Source organism: Oncorhynchus nerka, linkage group LG18 (genome assembly GCF_034236695.1).
Source record: "Oncorhynchus nerka isolate Pitt River linkage group LG18, Oner_Uvic_2.0, whole genome shotgun sequence".
Classification (NCBI taxonomy): Eukaryota; Metazoa; Chordata; class Actinopteri; order Salmoniformes; family Salmonidae; genus Oncorhynchus; species Oncorhynchus nerka.
The window spans coordinates 48,939,528-48,946,060 of NC_088413.1; positions in this window are offsets into that span (position 1 = coordinate 48,939,528).

The following is a 6,533-nucleotide window of genomic DNA, read 5'->3' on the forward strand; positions in this document are numbered from 1 at the left end:
GCATGTAAAATGCTAAAAATGTGCTAGGGAGTTTATAAGAGGACTGATCATTGTATCAAAGAAAATGTGTCACTCACAACTGACACAAAGTTATCAGCCCTTTTAGAAAAGCCTTTTCTACATTGAGTTGGAAATCCAAACATTGCTGTGCTGTTTTGTTGTCAGTCATAATGCAATATCTCTAACAGTGAAGCTAGGAGTCCAAGCTCCATTGTCTGGGTCTGTTTTGGGTGTGGGCTCAGGCTCAGCTGTCCCTCTGCAATTGTGGTGACACAAAACACCAGGGACAAGTAGGAAGGCTGAGGAAGCTTTGTCCAATTGTTTATGTCGCTTCAGTGTTCATATTTTCATGCTCTCCTTCAAACTACACTGAAACAGAGCGTAAATATTCCAGGGAAGGTGCCCATTCTCTTCCAACCAACGCTGAATGGTGGAGAACAAGTGGGAGTTGTTTCACACAGGATCCTAGTGTTCTGGATTGGCACCTTTCCATCTGTCAATATGAAGAACAAGGCATTGGAATCAGAGTCTGTTCATTACAAACATGAAACACTCAGAGCTCTCTCTCTATATCTCTCTCTCTATCTCTGGCACTCTCAGAGCATTGCAGCTTACACGTTAATAGGTCAATCAACATAACTTTAACCATGTGTCATTGTTGTCACAAGTTTTGTAGTAAAAATAGAATATATATATATATTTCTAAAAGAAGGATGATGCTTTTACTTTAAGTACACTTGATCCTGGAGTCATTATGCCTGTTGTTTTGCTTCTAATTTAAGAGGTCATAGGGAAATTGTAAAAATCGGATTTTACTCCTTTCAAACAAAACCACTATTCTTTATTTTTTAATATTTTTTTATTTCACCTTTATTTAACCAGGTAGGCTAGTTGAGAACAAGTTCTCATTTACAACTGCGACCTGGCCAAGATAAAGCAAAGCAGTGCGACACAAACAACAACACAGAGTTACACATGGAATAAACAAACATGCAGTCAATAATGCAATAGAAAAAGTCTATATACAGTGTGTGCAAATGAGGTAGGATAAGGGAGGTAAGGCAATAAATAGGCCATGGTGGTGAAATAATTACAATGTAGCAAATAAACACTGGAGTGATAGATGTGCAGAAGATGAGTGTGCAAGTAGAGATACTGGGGTGCAAAGGAGCAAAATAAATAACAGTATGGGGGATGAGGTAGTTGTAAGGGCTATTTACAGATGGGCTATGTACAGGTGCAGTGATCTGTGAGCACTTTATGCATCCAATGGATTACCAGAAACCTGATAGCAGAAACCTATTTGTAACCTGACGCTCTCTGAATAACACTGAATACCATTGTTTTACAAGCCAATAGTTCAATTCAAATCAGTTCCAAGAGCAGACAATGTGTGAGGTTCCCATGTCATGCAAGTGTGAAGATCATGCTGTATCAACCTGGAAATAGACATGATCCAGCAGACACTAGTGTGTGTTCTCATCTAATGTAAGTGTTGTTTGTGAATCTCAACCATTGGTCCTTACACCCTCCTTAGTAATAGCCTTCTCTTTCAGCCCTGCACAATCAATATAGTCTGAGTCTATATAGGGAATGGGGTGCCAGTTGAGATGCAAACATAGCCCTTATGATCAATAAATGTCACAAGGTGTTGGAAAAATCTATTGCTAAAAGCTTCCTTATGAAAAGACAAACTCGGAACTGAGCGGTTGAACAGATCCGATTGACATTATAGCAGAGTGCAAATACTGAGGGTATGGGTGGATGATGTGTATAAAGTCAAAGCTCGTTGCTACTGTTTGTTACCGTTGCATCAGGTGCTGTCGAGCCCCTACTTGCTTCCCTGTTGTCTCTTTGATCACATCGCATCCTCTAGAGCGATATGCAAAATGTCTCTGCTCTTGCCAGAGAGGGACTGCAGGTATACATTTACATTTACATTTAAGTCATTTAGCAGACGCTCTTATCCAGAGCGACTTACAAATTGGTGTACAACTGTACCACTTTAATAAAGTAAGGTCTCAGCTCACCTTTTACTCATATTGGTACCTCTTGCAAAAAAATGGACCTAAGGACTACATTACACATTCATAACCCTTCATACCACAATTATAAGCAATACATCATGTCAACAGCGGCAGATTACATTTTTTGTTATTTTGTCTTTGTTATGAAACACTCATGTCCTGCTTATGGATGTATGGGTTATGCATGTTTGAAATCCTACAGTATACCCTTTAAATAAACTGTGACAAACCTCTTTTGGCCCTCTTCAAGCCAATGATGGTGGGTGGTGTTCACTGTCTGATATCATAGGGGAAAGAACCATAATAATTAATTCCTCTTTGATTGAAAACTAGTTGGTCACAGTGTGAGAGAGGTTTTCCATGCTCTATGGGGTGCCCTCCAGAAGGCATGAAACAGCTGGCTATGGGAGATACTAATGTTAAAAGGCCTTAATGACAGCCTCCCATGTTGAACTGGAAATGTATGCACTTATCATTTGCTAGTTTACACTTGCAATTTGCTTCTTACAGAAAAAAGTGCAAATGGCCAACAAAATAAATTATTCTGAGATAACATCAGTGAAGACAGCCTAGCCTGTCAGCTAAATTATTTCCTAACACGACACCATGCAGATTTATTACACAGTCCATTCCCACAAGCCTCAATGGCACTACATCACTGTTAAGGCATGGAGAAATGGTAGTGGGTGGTGAATAAGTTTGGGTGTATTGATGTGTTTGTTTATTAAGCCTAATCTTCTCTGTGATATCATGGGGTGCATCCCACATTACACCCTATTCACTATACATGTATAGTGAACCTATGGGCCCTGGTCAAAAGTAGATGGACCCTGGTGAAAAGTAGTGCACAACACACTGAGTATACAAAACATTAAGAACACTTACTCTTTCCATGACATAGGCTGACCAGGTGAATCCAGGTGAAAGATATGATCCCTTATTGATGTCAGTTGTTAAATCCACTTCAATCAGTGTAGATGAAGGGGAGGAGACAGGTTAAAAAAAATGATTTTTAAGCCTTGAAACAATTGAGACATGGATTGTATATGTGTGCCATTCAGAGGGTGAATGGGCAAGACAAAAGACTTAAGTGCCTTTGAACAAGGTATGGTAGTAGGTAGGTTTGTGTCAAGAACTGCAACGCTTCTGGGTTTTCCCCGCTCAACAGTTTCCCATGTGTATCAAGAATGCTCCACCACCTAAAAGGGCCAGCATCCCTGTGGAACGCCTTCGAATTGTGGAGCGCCGACTAATTGAGTCTGTTCTGAGGGGGGGGGGGGGTGTTCCTAATGTGTTCCTAATGTTTGGTATACTCGGTGTATAAGGGATAGGGTGTCAATTGGGACACAGCCATGGTTAGTCACCAGCAGTGCTACTACCAACGGTATCTCCCATTCCAACAACAGGTCTGCTGTGCTGACTCATCGCCCTGTGGAGGAAACTCACAACATCCAAATGGTTCTGTCATTTTCAGTAACAGGTCTTAGTCTGCATCATAAAATGTAAACTTTATATAATCTTGTGAACTTGCTCCTGCAATATGGATTCATTGCTGCTTTGTATGTTTGAAACAGATGACAAAATAGTAAGTAAAATGCAAAGTACCTCAATGAAAACAACTCACAACAACCCTTTGATGTTAAGTTGGCTTAATTATATGGCAAGGAGGAAGACATCCAACCAGAACCAGAACAAATAGCAAGCCAAACTATCCCTCTCAGCACTGCCTGGACTGCGCAAAAATGCAAATGCTTCCCGTTTGAGTTATATTAGGTTTTATTTTATTTTCATCTGAGGCGCTGAGGCTTCTACCAGCTTCAAGTTTGTCTGTGTTGGTGAGGGTTGGTGTTCAATTCACGACAATGGCGTCTTCATGCTCTCTGTATCGCAGATCAGGCGAGACTTCACTTAAGCAATAGGTCCCCATGGTGTGTGGTATATGTCCAATATACTAAGGGTTGTGGTACGCAACGACACAAGGTTCCAAATAGGGTTCTTCTGCTGTACCTACAGGAAAACCCTTTTTGCTTCCTGGAACCTAAAAGGGTTATTCAGTGGGTTTTCCTATGGGGACAGCCAAAAAACCCTTTAAGATTCTAGAGAGCACCTTTTTTTTCTAAGAGTGTATAAGCATAATCTCCGTAAGTTTCAAAATAGTCAAAAGGCTATATCTTTATGGGAGAGATGGGGAAATGGAAGTGATTCATCTATTACTGTTTTCCTCTCTTGGGACATCCAGTAAAGTACACACAGTACAGTAGTTTTTTAGCTGAAACACAAAATAGGCTTTATACAAGGGGCCACGAGAATAACCACCAGCATCATATTTGTCTTAATAATCATAATGTCCAGTCATCTGTCTCAAGAATAGGGCATAAAACATCCCAAAACACATCATACTGTATGGACTGCCTGCTTACTATCACTAGTGAAACAGTTAAGTAAATCCAGACCATATTCTTTATGAAATCCTTCATGAAATAATGAGTCAATATCGTCTATCAGCAGACCTTGATCTGTTTGAGCCTTTCAAAGCCCTGCCAGCCAAACAGTCCTCCTCATTCAGACTGGGAGAATTCAGCAATGCAATGCTGTGACAGAACAGTGACTTTAACACAGTTTATTTTCCAGAGGAGTACCAGCTGATTTCTCTCACTGAATAAACAACAGTGACTGTGTGGGTAAATTATTCACTTGAAGATAGAGATTTAATTTACGACAAGTGTGTGCTTTATGTCTCTTTCTATGGACTTGAATGATTGTCAAACAAACACTCAAATAAAAATATCCTTGAATAGACGTACTGTACAGTGTATAGTCAACTCTAAGTTTTGGGCAAAATAAAGGTGTATTGGATTTTTATTTTATCAGGTCGCAGCAAGTCCTGGTACAGATGCGGATGTCCTCGAGAGCTGAGAATTGCTACCTATTACTATAGCAACCTAAGTTTTATTTTGAATTTAACCCTGAGGTGATGCAACGTCAGTGAGCCCCTCCATTCTCTCCGTCCCAACCACTGGCCCATGCCTCAGACACACACATCCTTCAGCAGCAGACACAGAGAGGGAGATAAATAGATTGAAGTGCCCAGCCCAAGTCTCAATCAGGCTGAATTCCATTTCTATGGCCATGCCCGCCCATACATCAAAAGCCCATGGGCAGGCCGAAACCGAAGCTTTGTTCTGTTTGTCTCCTATCCTGACTGTCTGTGGGCACAGTACCCCTGCTTCATCTAAAATGTTCCCTTCTCTTCTCCACAATCATGAATTATTCACCTACCCAACCCCCAAATCTCACTCTAAATCTCCTCAGATCTACAGTCTCCTGCCAATTGTGTTTGAGAGTCCCCCTGCGGTCCAAGCCTGTGGCCCACTGGGCTCTTTGGTCCTTTGTTTACTCTGCAGCTGCAGAGGGACAGGTGAGCACTAATAAGCTTCAAACACGGCTTGACACTGAAATAAAGAACTCCAAATTATAACGGCTGAAACCAATCTCACTCAAAGGAGAGCAAAGATCGTGTATACTGCTACCATAGCAAGCAGTCCTATAGTTCCTCCCGGTTCATTTATTTGCATTTTCAATGTGTCAGTGGCACTGTTGTGTCCTCCTAGGCCTAGGATATCATCTGATTTACATGGATATTTTCCCCTGTTGTGCACAGATATCCTAGCACTAAAAGCAAGTCGTTATTCAGCTCTGTTCGCAGTGTTGAGACTGCAATGCTCCATCACACTCCGCGTTGGTTCTAGAGCTCTCAGCAGCAGCATGCAGAGAAACAGAACTGCAAGACAGATGACTGGAGTGTGTGGGGGTGCTGCTGCAGTCACCCCCCCACCCCCCACCCTCACCCCTACCTCCCCCACTCCTTCACTCCCATTCTGAGCCTATGCATGCCCTCCCAGTGACGCAGCACAATTGGAACCAGCTGCTGCTGTTTACCCAGAGCCCCGCCACAGCTGCATTGGCATGGCAACGGAGCAACGCTAGGGCCAGCCAGGCAGGTCAGGGATCCCAAGGTCAAGGGAGATGGGGCCATGGATAGGTGGGATAGCGGGGAGACCACCTAGAGCTGGAGTGTGAGAGACTTCATCCACCCCCACCATTAACACCAACTCCATCCTACCCTACGGCTACATATGGTCGTGCCGGTGCTAGCTAGTAGCTGCCTTATCTATCTGGGGCGATGAGGACTGGAGATTGTTGTTGTTATTTCATGATATTAATCTGTCTGATAACAACAAGGTCATAGCATACAGGTCACAGCATACAGCAGTATCAGCGCTATGTATTTTCAATGGCAGGTTTAATGGCTGATTTTAGAAAGTGAAACTGAAAGCCTTCAGTTGCAGAAAATCACAGATATTTTTTTGATACTTTTTTTTTGTTCTCTGAAAATCCATTCCTTTCTAATTTTGGAATGCAGGATGTGGCGTTCAAAACAATAGCGTTATATTTCATTTAGTTACTGACAGAAGCAAAGGGAACCGTTGGAAGGAGTCCCAACTG